Here is a 17602-nt window from a genome sequence, read left to right on the forward strand (position 1 = left end):
ACTTCAAGTGAATATGGCATGCTCGTCTGAAATAGCAATGGTGATAATAATCGTGATAAACAGAAGATCTTACTGGGAGCTTTACTGCTATCACCACAGGGATGAAAAAATCTGCTGTGAAAATTCAGCACAGTGGATAATGTTTACCTTGAGGTGACCCCTGTGACTACCTTGCCCTTCTGAGTTTGGTGAACTCTGCCTCACTATGTTCGGTTTCTGAATGACGGAGCATGGAGGATAACTTCCCCTGTTCTCCTGGGTCCTGCCTAGCTCTTCTTTTCTGAGTTGAGCAAGGAGAAAAATACAAATATCCGTTGTTATCCTTTTGGCTCTTATTTCTTGTTTCCTTTGGGTAGATGTGTTAATTGAATAGACACTTGCTGAACACTGGGACAATTCTTCATAGTACTTTGGGGCTAGCTGTGGCTCAGTGGTAGGGTGCGTGCCTATCTTGCATGAGGGCCTCAGTGTGACCACCAGCACTGCTGGGGGACAATATCGTGAATATTTCCATACCTTATGATTGTCCAAATAAACAGCCAGCATATCAGCTCCCACAGGTGGAACTTTGTTTACTGTTTTACTCCAGTGAATGCCAGAACAGGGTCTGGCACATGATATGCACTGAATATTTGTTTAATGAATAAAAAATAATGGATGGAGAAGGTTGCAAAGAAGACTAAGACAGAATGCCCTTGAGGATATCAGAGCTGAGGGGAGGAAGTACTTTCTCTATACTGTGGAAAATTAGCTTTCTCTTTTCTTCAGGGGTATTCATAAACACAGACACATTAAAACAACTGAATACATTTCTCTAATCGTAGAATTTCTGTCACCCGCCACTGGTGGGCATGTTTTAGGGCACAGGAAAGGAATCTTTCCCAGTGCTCCATTCGTCCCACTTCATCCACCCAATGAGTCGTCCCATAAATTGAGTATGGACGGCTGTGGCACAGCTGTGTTCTCTGAAAGCAGCCACTGGGCTGGAGGACGGAGTTGAGGATGTGGACTTGGGTCAGTTCTTGTGAGAAGAAAAGGCAGGAGCAGGACAGGGTGGAGGAAGAAGTCACACTGCGAAGCAAGGCTGGTCAGAGCTGCCCCACTGCAGGGGCCCTGGAGTCCGAGGGCTGATAAATGGCAGGAATAGTAAGGATGGATTCCCGCAATGCTTGCTGCCCCCCCTCCCCATGTCTACTGGCACCACTCGTGCCCACAAGTACAACAAGCTGCCGTGGACTTGTGTCTTCTCCTCTGCTCCAACGTGGCGGGGCCCTCAGCTTCTAGTGCAAACCCCTTGCTCTGTTTCCTAGGAGCTTACTTATGCCTGTATTTGCTCGTTTCTGCGACAGTTTCCTTCAAAGCTTCTCCTCCACACTTAGGCTTTATTTGTATCCTTGGCTACATACTCCTGTCTAGGACGCCTGTACCCTCCTGCTCTGCAGACTTTCCTACACACTGAAACAACCTCTGCTTTCACAAGTTCCTCCAGGATGCCAGAGAAGAGCAGCAAATTCCCACTGACGTCCGTCGCTCATTATTATGAGCAAATCACTATTATTGAATTTCCTACAACCTGCTTTCTTCTTAGCTTACATAATACCATTCATAGGAATCAATTACCAGGAGCAGAGAATCATAATTTTGAACGTAGAAGTGATCTTAGAAACGTGGCCTCATCTTCCTCCTATAAAAGACTGACCCAAGAAAGCTTCTCAGTTCACATTCACACAGCTGGACAGACTCTGGAACCCTGGCCCTTAGGATTGTTTGCCTGTGTGCTCTCTGTCTGGTCTTTATTTTATGGGTCAATCAGGCTGTACTAAGTTCTATGTTCTTAGAGAGTAAATACATGAATCAAGACAGTGATCAGCGAATTTATCTTTAAAAGCTTACCAAACACGTGAGAGTAGATGGTTCCCGCCCACACACAGTGTTTTGGTGGAGGAAACAAAGTCCTTGGGGACAAATCAGAGGGAGCTAATGCCACAGTCTGTTTTCCCAGTCAGTCACCCGGAATGAGGCGGGCTGTCGTCTTGTGCAGAAACTGTCTTCCTCTCCATCTGCCCACTCCTCTTGCCTCATGAGGCTGCGGGGGGTGCACACCACCAGCTGTGCTAGCTCTGTGAGGCTGGGCTTCAGGAAGAAAAGGCCTGGCAGTACTAGATCTCAGATCTCGGTTTCCTAGATCTGCTGGAAGGGCTCAGTAGCAATGGGGAAGGGTGTGGGGGAAAGGGACCCTGTAGGTCCAGGTAATGCTCTTAAAGACAAATTATAGGGGAATTCACATTCAATCCTGGATGGGGACAGGGGAATCACTGCAGCTTTCTGCTCACCAGGAAGTTCTCTATGACCTTGGAATGGACGCAGTTTAATAATGTGAGTAATCCCTGGCTGTATGCCTCTCTCCTAAAGCAACTCACACAACCAGTGAGTTCAGAGAGCCCGTGACTCAGAGCCAGTGACTTTACTCCAGCTCTGGGTCATGGTGCTCTTTGGTGTCAGCTTGGCTCGGGCCAGTTCCAAACCACAGACCTTCTTTGGATTCTTGCCCGCTCTACTGCATCCTCTGTGTGCTTTGCAGAGGTAGATGAGACAGTGTGCAGGAACAAAAATTCTGTTTATGAATCATAATGATAAGCTGGACAAGTTGAGAAGATTATCAGTAAGCCCAAAGCTACCTCCCAAAGACCACCTATGTGATGAATTACAGATTTTCCTCAGGTGTTTCTGAGTCAGGTGTTTTGGGTGTATGTAACTTCCTCGGAGTAACTCAACCAGTTTCAAGTCAGATATTGGTGAAACTTTCATTTTCTGTAATATTTAGAGTCACAGATTCAGCAATCCTGTCTTTTCCATTGTTGTATGATGGCCAAACACTGTTATCATGCATTAACTGACCATAGTGTGGTATACATTACAAGGGATTACTGGGAATATAAATGCTAATTTTAAATTCTCAAAGCCACAGAATTTTAATTGTTATTCATAGTTCCTAAGCAATGAAGAGATCATTGGACACTCAGTCCCTTTTATAAACCTATGCACTAGGATGGAGTGGCAACTAAGTTTGAATGCTCCCTGTCCTCTTGGAGTTTAAAGTCTGCAGAGAAGGGATGTAGGAGTTTGGGCGTGGCAAAGTCGGCTGGAGAAATGAGCGATCAATTGCAGGATCCCAGAGCAAGGCCAGAACCCCGTATGTAGAACTTCTCGCGAGCTCCCACGAGATGTGGACGACATAAAGGAAGTCCGGACGCCCTGGGAACCTCGCTGTGGTGAATTCCCATATCCTTCGTTGTGTTTCTCAGACGCAGCGTGTACTTTTATTTTTGCTTTTATCTTCTTTTTCTCCTGTTCTGCCCACGTTCTCTCTGCAGAGTTAGTTTCTCCCATATCCATTCAGCCAGCACTTTTCAAATAAACTTTTTGGCCACATTTTTGGCTTGTCTCATCCAATTCTTTGTTCCAGGCAAGAAGGACCTGGACTACTTTGGATTGGCGAACCATTGCTAAAGGAACTACCAGACAACAGAGGCACTGAACAGATACTATTTGCCAGAAAGATTTCACCTCTTTGAGTACTGAAGACTTTCGTTTCATAAGATTAAATTTAATGCCAGGTAAGAATTGTTAGAATTGGCCAAAGAGACAAATTCACAGAGGAATGTTTCAATTTATATTGAATACAGTGGTGGCAACCCTTACTTAAGAAGGTTAGAGAAGAAGAATAGAAATTTTCACAAAGATAGCTCTTGTTTTGCAGTTCCTTCCTTCTCAAAAGAGGCCTAAACAAGGAGTCTTTGGGATTTGGTTCCCAGCACAACTATTTAATCTGGTGCTCCTGGCATGGCTTGGGGAGCTTCAGTGGGTGGGAGAGAATGCTGGCATGGCTCATTTTGTGCTTGCACGGATGTGAAACACTGACTTCTTTTCAGAAACCCTGGAGGTATTTTATTTAACAAATATAAATTTACAAGTAAGAACAATGGGAATGTCAAGAAGAGAGTCTCGATCTGAATATTAAGAAGCCTGTGTCCCTTAGATCTGCTAGCCTCTGGAATAGCATATCAGAGGGGCCAGGAGAAGACCTATGGCTCAATATCACTGCAAACTGGAGCGACGAATCTGAGAGCGAAGCAAAGATATTATAGCTTGAGCTTCGAAAAGAAGACGAGATGTAGTAAGAACTTTCTACCGCTGAGATTCTTTTCCCTACAGCTTTCACACTTAACCAATTGTCAGCATAGTAAGCATAATCACTCCCTAGTTTAACTGATTTATATTAGATATATTCTCATAAACCATTACAATAAAAAACAAGAAATTTAAAATTATTACATGACAATGAAATTGTAGTGAGACATGAACTTACTCTGCACATATGGAACAAATAGTCCCCAGTTATTTTCAAGCATAAAATGGGGTTTTGTGTCCTCTTTTGCTCTTGTAATAGAAACTTTCAAAGGTGACTCCACAACATTAACTGAATTCTTCAGGTCAGGATGCAAAAGGCTAATGCTCCATACTTTCAGAATGCACTGGTTTCAACTTTTTGAACATTTAGATTCTTCATTATCTGTAAAACGAATGTAGAAAGATATTTGTTTCGCTATAGTAAAGTTTGAATACAATACTTTTTTTTTTTGTTTCTAGAATTCTTTACTGGAACTGGAGGAAAAAGAGATGCACATCAGGAAACAGCTGATAATGTGAATCTGGAGTATGATCCAACAAGAGCAAGGGTTTGCCTTTAACCAAGTCAGAAAGGACCCAGTCTTTGTGGTGAGTCAGGGGCTGTTTCTAAAATGTCCAGGTCAGGGTGTGGATTCAGCCAGCCAAGGCAGTGGCACAGTTTCTAGAGAGAGACGGGGCTCGCTCTCTCCTCCTGGCCTGCAGGTAGGAAACTCAGAGGCAGGGAAGACTCCAGGAGGTCCTTCCAGCAGAGGTCAGCAGGCCCAGCATCCAGGAGGCCAGGGGATCAGGAGACACCCAAGGTGAGTCGTGAAAAGAAGACAGAAGCGATTTGTTCCCAGCCCCCCTTTGAACTTCTGCTCCGTGGGTGGGCCGGGCTTGCAGGTGTCTATAGCCAGGAGAGACCGGCCCCACCAAGATCGGCTTTCAGTTTTCTGTATCCTCGCCCCTTGTCTCGAGCTATTCAGCCCATATTGCATCTTTAATGTTTAAGCTGTGGGGCAGGTGGCTATTTGTAAGGCTACTAATTAGATAAAGGGACTGATTTGCGGCAGAATGTAGATAATGCATGGAATTGTGCCAAGACCCACAGCTCAGGAGTTTATGACCCCCAGCTGCCATGGTGACCATACTTGCTCACTGGAGAGGGTTTTTTGTTGTGGGATGGGAGGCAGCACACAAGCACAGCATCCGCTCTGTGTGGCTTGAAACTGAAAACCGAGAATCGAAGTGAAGGGACAAGAAGGCAGGAGGGCGCCAGATTTTCCACCCATACCCAACCCAGATTGCTGTGTGAATTCCTCCTAACTGGCACGTTAGAAGAAACAAGGCCTTCCTTGAAGGCACCTGTCGCATGAGCCTGATATTTGGAAAGAAACACGCAGTTGTGAATCCTCTTTTGCAGTGTCCTCACATCTCATGACCCTTACCTCTGTATATTTAATTTCTTACTCTTTTTGTTTTCTCAAATATTTTGTTGTGAGCACTAAGCAAAGTGTATTGTAAGCCTCCAGATCATGACAAATCCACTCTCTTGAATGAACATGTGTGATATAAAAACAGCTTTCCAGAGCTGGAAGACACTGTAGAGCCACGGTTTCACATGCCCACTCTCCTTAGTCCTGTTGTCTTGGTGTAATAATTAATAGCTTCTTCTTTTCATCCTCAAAGTGCCCCTGTGGGACAATGGCTATCACACCACGATGCTGTCCAACTCTTCATTATAAAGATAAAGAAAGGCTCAGCATGTTCAAAATCTCCATCACCAAGCTGAAAAGTCAGAAATAGAAATGGAGAAAAACATTTGAAAGGGGTGACATCAAAGTAGGTGATATGATGACTAATTGTATCTAGGCTGGAAGTAGGAAAAAATAAAGCCAGACAGTGGTAGAAAGGCGGGAAAGCAGGAGAAGGGAATGAGCAAGGGATTAGAGAAAGAACAGGGAAATTAGGAGTTGTGGAAGCAGAGAACTCAAAGGACAGGCAGTTGAGGTGAGAGCTAGGATGTTCAGTTTATGATTTCCCAGGTGGGGCATTCATCGTGTGGCTAGTGGGGTCGTGGGAGTTCCTTACAGAAGAAGAATGACCCATTGAAGGATGAACTGAAGAGGGATTAATGAAGCCACTGTTTGCAGAGGTATTGGTAGGATGACGTGAAAACAAAACACCAAGGGTTGTGAGGCACCCACTGAACAGCAGAGATGGAAAGCCAGCTTATTTTCATCCCCAGGCCTGACGGACGCAGGACAGGGAGAAGTGTCAGCAGAGCCTGGCAGTGATGGCAGCCGCAGGAGAGGGCCTGCTCTGGCTACAAATAGATGGACTCAGTGATGACTGAAGCTGTGGCTGGAAAAGGGAATGTGAGCATGAGTCACAGTCTCTTCTTTCCCTGGAATTTCCAGCCCAGGCCTTCTGTTGGTTAAGTCTATTGGAAAGCAGAAAGAAACAGAGAATTTTGGTGTTGCCTGTATCTTATATCTCTATTATTTACAAATTATAATCTTTATATGGGCCGTTTTAGAGTAACAAGGACTAGATAGACATTCTACCTTTGACAACTGTAAGACCAGAGAAACAAAGCACACGAAGCAAGTTTTTTTTTTTTTTTTGGTATCAGGGATCGAACTTGGGACCTTGCACTTGCGAGGCAGGTGGTGGAACCACTGAGCTACATCCCTGGCCCTGAAGCAAGTTTCTATTTTTATATATTTATTTTTTTGCGGTTCCGGGGATTGAACTGAGAACCTTGTGCTTGCGAGGCAGGCACGTTGCCACTGAGCTAAATCCCCGGCCCCTGAAGCAAGTTTTTAAACATGGTTGTGCTGGTCAGCTTTTCCTTGCTGTGACAAAATAGTTGGTGATGAGCAACTTAAAGGAAGGAATTCTTAAGAATTCCAAATATTTATAACAAGGGGTCCCTTAAGCACAAATATGAGAAAACTGTTCCAGGATGAGAAAAGAGCCACTGTAAAATGTAGGTAGAATAATTAATCGTTGGAGTTTAGACAGGCTGGGAATAATTTATGTTTCCATTAGCCACAGTGAAAAGTCTTCCCTGATGCCACGGGCCCAGCCTGAAGATGGTCCTTTGCCTCCTGCCTACTCCCTTTCTCCTCCATAGACCAGCAGACAGTCAGACAGATCTGTTTGAGTAAGATTGTAGACCTGGATGGCACAGCCCCAGTGACAGTTACATTGTATCCTTCTTCCTTGTTCCCCTTCTGTGCATGTCTGGATCAGTTCAGCCTAGGCCACATAGGCCACGTAGCATTAGTTACCCCGTCTTCTCTTCCTGTTTGTCTTACACTATGAAGAGCGCTAGACTCCAGGCGGCCATTAGCTCAACAGGTTATGGTTCCACCTGGTCCCAGCTTTCAAGCCTAATTTTGGTACGTATCCTTCTTTCTTGTTGAATCAAATTGATTCATGATAACTAAATTGTCCCAGAAAAAGCATCACAATTTAAAAATAACATAACAAAATCCAGCAACCAAAAATATCTTAGAAGATATATATTAGATATATATTAGAATAAGCCTAGAAGGCTTATTATACAAACAGAAGGTTATCAAACGTTAAAAGAAATGGGAAAATGAGAACCATGAGGAGAGAAATCAATTGCTAAAAAAAGATAGAACAAAACAAAAATCCCAAACTGAGAAATAACCCGGATGTTAGACTTAGCAAATAAAAATGGTAAAACTGTTATTACAAATATATTCTCTGTTTAAAAAGATAAAGGATAATATGAATACAATGAAGAGATGGAAAATACAAAAAGCCTAGAGTGGAATGATACAAAATTCAGAACACTGTGAAATAGTCAAGAGACCATTTAAAAGTGAAGGTAATAAAGCCAAGTTTAGACATTCAAAAACTAAACAAATTCACTAACAGCAGATCTACACTACAGGAATTATTAAAGGATATCTTTCAGGCAGAAAAAAGGGATATCAGAGGAATCTGGACCTATACAAAGGAATGAAGATCTCTGGAAAATGATATTTTTATGAGGAAGATGACTTATTTTACTTAAATCTCTTGAAAGAGTAATGGGCTTTTATATGTTTTGAGGGATAAATAGGCAAATATTCATCTTGGAGTTTATCAGAACTCAGAAAAACTGCAAATACAACAATGTAGAAAGGATATATTACATAAAGAAAGTTCACAATGAAATTAAAATTCAGTAATATTTTAGACATTATATAATTTGCATCCTCAAATGAAAAAATATTTCCTGAAATCAATATTGCACGTCTAATTAGGAAAAATTTTGAATACATGTATCAGGAGAAAAAATAAAAAATTACCTACTATATTATGCATGTATCTTTCTGCTCCTTCTCCCCTCCTTTCTCTCTCAAGTATAAACAGTTTCATGGCCCCTATAAGGAATGTGCATTTTTGCTTATATTCTCTTATTCTTAGATTTTGAGCATTTTCTGAGCCTAAATGTCTTTGAAATGTATACTTTAAAATCTGTCAAATGTTCTGTTGTAAGTATGCACAATAATTAAACAATTCATCTACAATATATCATTCAGGTTGTTGCTATATTTTCACTTGAATAAATAGCCTTCCATGGAAAATCTGTTGAAGGCATGTTTGGTTAAATCTTCAGGATAGATTTATAGAGATAGAATGATATTGAATAAAAAGATATGAACCTTAAAAAGATAATGAACTGTTTAGAGCAAAAATAATTTATAGTGGGGCTTATGTAAAATAAAAGATATGACAACAAAAGTACAAGGCAAGAAGGAATAAATAGGTTGTTTGCAGTAAGATTCTAGCAATATACGTGAAATGATTCATATTATTTAGAAGTAGATTGTCCTGAATTAAGATACATATTGTAAATCTTAGTGCAACTACTGCAAAAAAGGTATAGTTAATAAACCAATCCTAGAGATAAGATGAGATAAAGTAATCTTCAGTGAGTCCAAAAAGAGAGAAGACAAAAATTTCAGGTGGGACAAAAAGAAAATAGGTATCAGTGTAGGAGATTTAAATCCAACTATATTGACAGTGTAATGTAAGTAATCTAAACTAGCTCTTGTGAACTATGAGCCACACTTATAATTTCATTTTCTCTAGTCATTACATGGAGTAAAATAATGTGCAATTAAATTTAATACTTTATTTTAGTCAATTTAAAATATCTAAAACATTATTTCAATACGCAATTAATATAAAAATTAGAAATGTATTTTCTGTTTTTCATCTCAGGCTAGGTCTTCAAAATCTTTTATGTAATTTTTACTCGAAGCACACTGCAATTTATACTAGTAATATTTTAAGTGCTCCTTAGCCACATGTAGCTAGAAACTACCACATTGTACAACACTAGGTTAAATATGCCAGTTAAAAGCCAAAGATTATTATATTGGATCTAAAATAAAATAAGATATGCTCTCTATAAGAAACCCAATTTATAGCAACATAGGATAAAAGGATGCAAAAATATTCTATGCAAATGCTCATCAAAAGAAAATTGGAGTTGCTATATTAACATCAAAGTAGATTTCAGAATAAAGAAACAGGAACATTTTATAATGATGAAATGGTAATTCATTAAGAGACTTGAGCCTAAATGTTAATACATATAATAAAAGAGCAAAACAGATAAAATGAAATCTAATAGAAATGAAAGAACTAGACAATTATAGTTGGAAATTTTAAAAGAGAGTTAGCGAAACCAACAATTACAATTATAGTTGATTTTTTCTTTTTTGTTACCAGGAATCAAACTCACGTCCTTGCGCTTGTGGAGCAGCTAAATCCCTGGTCCTATAGTTGGTGGTTTTAACAGCCCTCTTTGTTGATAGGATAAGTAGACAAAATATCAGTAAGAGAAAGAAGACTAAACACTAGCCACTTGATGGACCTAACTAACTCATATTTATAGAATAATTCATTTAACAACAGCAGAATTCTTTTCAAGTATACATGGAACATATACTTTACTAAGATAATATTCTGGACCATGAATTAAATCTAAATACATTTTAAAAGGTTGAAGTAATACAAATTAAGTTTTTAATCCCAGCAATTTTAAATTAGAAACCAACAACAAAAAAATATCTATTTGGGCAAATCTTCAAACATTTGGAAATTAAAGTACTGAAAAAAATGAGTAAAAAGAAGAATTACAAGGAAAACTAGAAATTATTTTATATTGAATAAAAGCGAAACAGCATATCAAAAGATGAAGGCATTGAAAACTGTTTAGATAGAAATTTAAAGCATTCATTTTTTATTTCTACTTTAAGAAATTAAAAAAGACAAACAAGAAGCAAGCAGAAGAAGGAAATAATAAAGATTAAAGCAGAAATTAATGAAAGAAAAAACATACAGAAAAATCAATGAAATGTAACATTTTTAACATCAGTTCCACTCCTAGGTGTATATCCAATTAAAATGAACATGTGTGTTCTCAGGGCTATACTGGAATCAGACAGTTTGGTGTATAATTGTCACAGCTGAGGTGAACCTAAATGCCTGTAAGTTGGTGAATAGATTAACAAATCAGTGCATCCACACAACACATTATTTACTGCTTGACAATAAAAAGGAAGACAGTATTGGTACACACAACAATATAGATGAAGCTTTGAAATATGCTAAATGGAAAAACCCAAATGCAAAAATTCCAATTTCTATGATTATATGAAATTCAAGAAAAAGCAAAATTAGCAACACATATCATTATATCAGCATTTCCAGGGCTCAGAAAATAGGGCTGGGGTTGCAAAGGGGTAAGAACAAGATTTAGGGGTGATGGAAATCTTCTATATCATGATTATGACGGTGGTCACATGACTGTATACATTCGTCTTAACTCACTGAATTATTCACTAAAATTGGTAACTTTTATTGTCTATATTGTTAAAGTCCTTTTTTCTTCAAATCACTTTTCAAGGGCTTATTACTGAGATCAATTTATTATGTACATTTCTCAACATTTTTAAAGCAAACACTGATGAAGTGTATCAATGCTCCAAAAATACTGTGTCCCAAAATAGGTAAATTCACCTTCTTTCTTTCTTCTTACTGGTACATATTATTATTGACTGGAATTCACTCTGCCTTTTTTCTACTGCTGGACTTTCAAATTGGACCCATGCTTTTGCTAGAATGAAAAAATGCAGTAATGGACCCTCATGAGACTATATCTTTGTATCTCATGCTTGTTCTTACGTATGATAAATTTCTAGAGTTGAACTTATGGGACCTTTGTCTGCAAATCACAAATTTTGATGAATATGAGCCAACTGTGTTTCCAAAAATTTATCCATTCACTTTAACAGTACTTGTTTCCTTGTATCACCACTGATTGTGTGAATTACAATCTGAAATGTTCAAAAAGGCCACCTCCTGTTTACCACGAAATTGTGACATTTTCCTTGTACCAAAACAGAGCTCTGGATATCAGAGATGTCTGACCATCACTGGCCTTTAGGCTGGATGTATCTGCCTCCTGGAATCCCTAACTTCTGATGAGGATCTAGACGATTTCTCTGTGCACAGTGCTGAGAGAGATCACGTTTGTTTCAGGAATCCATCCTCTTTTCCTTTCATGATCATCTTGCGGTGTGTTCTGTATAGTTCTACCACTTCACATCTTCTGGGAATGGAGTATACCCCCGTGTGTCTTGGAATCCATGCATTTAGTCTCTTCTTTTAAATGCATTTGCTTTCCCTAGTGTTCCCTTCCCCCACAGCTATTTAATCATGTCTGCGACAAACCCGCATTACATGTGATTCCCCTAGTAATGCCATATGGTTTCCCTGAATGGGGATAGATGGAGGAATTTATTGACTTTGATCATTGCACTATAACAAATACAATTATGGCATGGGAAATTTCCTACTAGAGTTCAAGAGAAAATAAGTTAGCCCCCTTCTTGGGATGATTTGTGTGTCTGAATGCATCAGGAGGTTTTCTGCAGACCCCATCCTCCTTCACATGTAATCAGGAGACGATATGCCCATCTGCATTACTGTGAAGGGTTGCTCTCCACCCTCACTGCCAATCACACAATCACTCCCCCTAAACACAGGGAACGACTTAGCAGTCCAAGTGTTGGCTTTGAAACACTTAGTCTTGGTGGCATCTTTCAAAGTTTCATCAGGATTGACTTAGTCCTTCATTCTGGAAATATCACAACCACATGGAACTCTAAGTCATTACAGAAGAGCTGCTTTATAAGAAACCCCAAATGTGGGGGCCTCATTTTTTCTGTGGCTGTTGAATATGCTTTACCACACAAACTAAGAATCTAAAATTCTGACCATACTCATCTCTGGTAGGTTTTATAATTCGAAATGGAAAATGTAAGCTGAATATATTCAGTTCTTGACTCTAACACTATATGGATTTTCATGATCCATAATGTTTTTATTCATGTTAGAAGTCTACAGTGGTCTCTGTGAATAACTAGGTCTCTTTGTTTAGGTTAACTACCATTTGAGTCTTTCTGAAACCCTAGCAAATTCAAACATCTGCTTACTTTGTGTTATTAAAAGAGGGAAAAGAGAGAAGCTAAGTCTCTTCAAAGCAGGAGAGCCAATTGGAATTCCTTCTTGATGCTGTTTCCAGCGGAGGGAACTGTCAGCAAGTTGGATGCCCCTGCTGCTTCAGCCTGGGCTCTTTTGGGATGGTCACTGTTGCTGTTGTGGCCCGGTGCTCATCCAGCAGCAGAGGGTGGAAGAGCTAGTCTGAGCCAGCAGGGCAGTGTTGTATCAGGGCAGTTATCAGGGCAGTGTTATGTCAGGGCAGTGTTATATCAGGGCATTGTTGTATCAGTGCATTGTTGTATCAGTGCAGTGTTATATGAGGGCAGTGTTTTATCAGGGCAGTGTTATATCAGTGCAGTGTTATGTCAGGGGAGTGTTTTATCAGGGCAGTGTTATATCAGTGCAGTGTTATGTCAGGGGAGCGTTTTATCAGGGCAGTGTTATATCAGTGCAGTGTTATGTCAGGGCAGTGTTATATCAGTGCAGTGTTATGTCAGGGCAGTGTTATATCAGAACAATGTTATACGAGGGCAGTGTTATATCAGTGCAGTGTTATATGAGGGCAGTGTTATGTCAGGGCAGTGTTATATCAGTGCAGTGTTATATAAGGGCAGTGTTATATCAGTGCAGTGTTATGTCAGGGCAGTGTTATGTCAGGACAGTGTTATATCAGGGCAGTGTTATATCAGGGCAGTGTTATATCAGGGTAGTGTTTTATCAGGGCAGTGTTATACGAAGGCAGTGTTACGTCAGGGCAGTGTTATATGAGGGCAGTGTTATATCAGTGCAGTGTTATATCAGTGCAGTGTTATATGAGGGCAGTGTTATGTCAGTGCAGTGTTATGTCAGGGCAGTGTTATGTCAGGGCAGTGTTATATCAGTGCAGTGTTATGTCAGGGCAGTGTTATGTCAGGGCAGTGTTATATGAGGGCAGTGTTATATCAGGGTAGTGTTTTATCAGGGCAGTGTTATATGAGGGCAGTGTTACGTCAGGGCAGTGTTATATCAGTGCATTGTTGTATCAGTGCAGTGTTACATGAGGGTAGTGTTGTATCAGTGCAGTGTCATATCAGGGCAGTGTCATGTCAGGGCCCATTGAAGGGCACTGGCGTCATGCACAGACGTGACCTGCTGTGAGCACCAAAGCTCTCTCTGGGGGATCAGCCATGTCCTTCTCCCCCTTGGTGCGAGGGGAAGGGTCCCAAAGGCATGTGTCCATGAGGTAGCTGCACCAATGTGACCTGAACTAAAACCTTCAAAGAACGAAAGCCCAGCAGCAAGGGCCCTTGCTCAGCTTTGTTTAAGTGGTGGGAGTTCCATGTCTCTTGGCAGCTTGGCAGTGTCAGCCCTTGTTGTCCCCGGAGAGCTGGACAGTCACTCCCCTGCCCTCCCCCAGAGGTGGCTCTCATCCTGGCCTCCTGGGTCTGGGAGTTTGCTTGTGTATTTCTCATTTGTGAGGCTGCTTGTGTCCCTGTTGTCTGCTGAGTCCTTGGCATGCCATCCAGCCTTGGGAACAAGGGGGTTCTGATAAGCATCACTCTCACAGCTGATCTCCATTAGATAGTCCATACCTTTTCTTTTTCTCCCCTGATGTCCTGCCAGTTGTCAATGGCATGGTGTCCCTCTCATCCAAACACCACTAAGGAATGGGGTCCTTGTGAGCTTTCTTTATAAAACAGTCAGTAGGTCTGGGTTTGGGCTCCTTCTCGACATCAATCACCATCCCGTTGAGAGTCCTGGGGAGACATTTTAATTGCCCAGAACCAAATCCAGTTGTTCGATCATGGAAAATGGATGCTATTAGATTGGTTTTCCTTTGCACAGTTCGCAGAGTTAAAGACTAAACACACAGGCACTTCGTTACTAAAATGTAATAACGCAAGCCATTTCAAGGGTTTGTGGAATCTTAGCAATAGGATGGATTCAGACATTTTTGTGTGCTAGTAGAGGGTTCCATGGATCTTTAATTTTCCCCTTATGTCACTGAGACTGACAAAACGTGTACAGATGGCTGAGGGCTCTGTGCAATTGAATTTGCAAACTTGGACAGAGTTTTCAAGCCACTCAGTCTTTGCATCTGTAAAATGGGGATAATATCAATTGTCACGGAGAGAGAGTGTGAAGATTTAATGAAATCCATGCCCAATGATCATTATGCAGTAAAAACTAAATGCTAGCCAAAAATATCTCCTTAGCATAAAGTAGGCAGAAATTTCAGAGTTGGATAAATGCATTTCATTAAAGTAAGTACATCAGAGCTGGTGGTGCGGCTCAGTGGCAGGGTGCTTGGGCCTGGGTTCAAGTGCCAGGACTGCTAAAACACACAGAGATAAGAACGAAAACCAAGCAAACAACCTAAAGCCTCATATACAATTAAAATTTTAAAATGTTGTAGAGGGGAAAATTATGATTTCACAGCCTGCATTTGGCAAATTTTGTCATTGTGCTACATCAAATGAACACTTTCTCAGTGTTCTCCTTCCCTTCCACTTGGGTTGCTGGAATCTCTCCAGCGTTAGATTCTTCAGGGTGAATCCGGGAATCCCCGGGGGCGATTTTGTTCGTATACTCCCTTCCCCAAGTCTGTCTCCTGTGTACACATTCTCATTACACTCACTAAATCCTGTTGGGTTTATTCGCTCACCTGTCAGAATGATCCTCTAGGGCAGGTGCATTTGAGGGCTGAGACTGCAGCTTACCTATCTTTATGTCTGAGTGCACAGGGCGCACTGTGCCTGGGTAGGTCCTGAAGAAATGTTTCATGACAGATCAAATGTATTTTAGGGACTTTCTGCCAACTTATAGCAGTACTGAGCTATTAACTACAATAGGAAAAAATTTTAATGAAACACAAAATGTGCTCCTGTTGCGAAAAGAGAATTAAAATGATAAATCCATTTTTAATATCAAATACTTTAAAAATAGTTGTAAAATTTTGAGACATTTGAAGTACTCAGTGATCCCTTGGTTCATGAACTCAGCTCTCTCCATGATTCCAGTTGCAAATGGAACTAGATGAGAACCGAATCAAATTTCCCCATAACGTCAACATTGAACCTAACCGCTGAATTTGATTTGGTTCTTGTCCAACTTGGTTGGCGACAAGAATCGTGGGAAGAATCAAGTTTGTGAACCAAAGTACCACTCAAAATCTCAGAATATAAAATAATAGACACCCACATCACTAACATTAAATAAATATACTTTGCTTTAGCACTCCATCTTTATAAAAATATAATAGGAAAGACAGATTCATCTCCCTGTTCACCTTTCCCCTTATCTCCTCTTTCCTGTGGAAGTAACTGTTCTCCTGAAATGGTGCATATTTTCTCTATAGTAAAAGTAGAAGGCTATCAGAAATTTCATTATAAAAAAAAGAGACTTAAAGTATAAAGATTTTTTAAACTTTCTCTTTTTTTTGGTACTGGGGATCCAACTTGGGACCTTCTGCTTGCAAGGCAGGTGGCAGAACCACTGAGCTAAATCCCCAGCCCCTAAACTTTCTTTTTTTGATGACATGTTCTTTTCTCTTAAGCCGAAGACCGTGCTAACTAGGTGTATTAGTGACTTTCCTGTCACTGGGACAAAACACCTGGCACTCACAACTTGAAAGGAGAGGTTTAATTTGGCTCACAGCTTTGGGTGATTCAGTCCATGGTTGGCTGGCTCCAAGGCAGCAGTGTCATGGTAGAAGGGCCTGGTGAAGGAAAGATGCTCACCTTGTGGCAGCCAGGGATCAGAGAGAGAAGGGAGGAGCCAGGTGAGGAGATGCACCCTCAAAAGCATGCCACCCCCTTTGTTTGCTGACCTGCTTGTCAATCATGTGCAGGCATATCAAGAACTTTGTTTTACTAATAATTTACTAATTATTTCTTCATTCAAGTTGACATTTCATGATAAAAGGTTACCCTAGGATAGTGGAAAATGTTATAGGTAACTAATTTTTAGCCACAGGGCCAGATTTTAAACATAACTAACTATCGTGTGACTTTTGTCTGTTTAATTTAAAAGTATGATCTGGAAAGTGAGATACTTTGCATTTCTTCATATTAAAATCACATATGCCATATTTAAATGCTATTTAAATATTTTTGCAGTCTATATTCATTCTGGAAGAAGTCATTAACCTCCTTGTCAGGAGTAAATAAGAACTTTTCTACCTGTTGAAAAAAATGTATTGACTTTGTTTATTTTACTAACAATATACCTGTACCTGTTGTCTTAGCACTGCCTTCATGCATGGACAACATCTCAGGATATATAGTTCATTTTGCACAGTTTGCTGCTTCTTCAGGTTTTTAAAAATCAAGGTTTAATTCACACAGTATGAAATCATCCTTTTAAAGTGTACAGTGTAGTGAATATTAGTATTATCAAAAGATTTTGCAACCATTACCACTATCTAGTTCTAGAACATTTTCCTTATCCCAAAAGGAAGTCCAGTCTCCACTAGTAGTCACTTTCCATTTCCTTTACACAAGCCTTAGACAACTGCTAATCTACTTTCTGCTTCTATTAGTTTGTTTGTTCTAGACAGTTCATATACATGGCTTTTTGTGGTTGGCATCTTTCACTCAGCATGTATGAGTAATTCATCCTTTTTGCATAACTGAATACTGTTTCATTTTATAGACATACCACATTGTGCTTAACCTTTCATTGGCTGATAGACATTTGTTTCCACCTTTTGGATAATAAATAATGCTGTTATAAATATTAATGTGTAAGTCTGTTTTCAGTTCTATTTCACTATTAAGTATGATGTATGTCATTAACTAAGTTTTTCATAGATGCCTTTTATCAGGTTGCCCTTTATCAGATTTCTAGCTTATTAGGTGTTTCTTTAGAAAAGATTAAATTGACAATTAATACTTGTAAATGTTTATGGAGG

General features: G+C 40.1%; 1 long non-coding RNA gene across 4 annotated transcripts in view; it reads left to right on the top strand.

Moving 5' to 3' along the window:
- Positions 1-3238: 3238 nt before the first annotated feature.
- Positions 3239-17602, top strand: part of LOC110349461 (uncharacterized) — a 59442-nt gene continuing 45078 nt past the window's right edge. For 2 of the 4 annotated variants that reach the window (XR_002395417.2, XR_015442560.1), the window contains exons 1-4: positions 3239-3375; positions 3467-3617; positions 4651-4779; positions 4894-4991. This is a non-coding gene — a long non-coding RNA (uncharacterized LOC110349461). Of the gene's footprint in view, positions 3376-3466; positions 3618-4039; positions 4178-4650; positions 4780-4893; positions 4992-6418; positions 8731-17602 lie in introns of those variants that run through there. The other 2 variants (XR_015442562.1, XR_002395416.2) reach the window with 2 other exon arrangements.

The sequence above is a fragment of the Heterocephalus glaber genome, unplaced genomic scaffold (assembly GCF_053883595.1).
Source record: "Heterocephalus glaber isolate CG9 unplaced genomic scaffold, H.glaber_assembly_v1.0 deba00001550, whole genome shotgun sequence".
NCBI classification, from domain to species: domain Eukaryota; kingdom Metazoa; phylum Chordata; class Mammalia; order Rodentia; family Bathyergidae; genus Heterocephalus; species Heterocephalus glaber.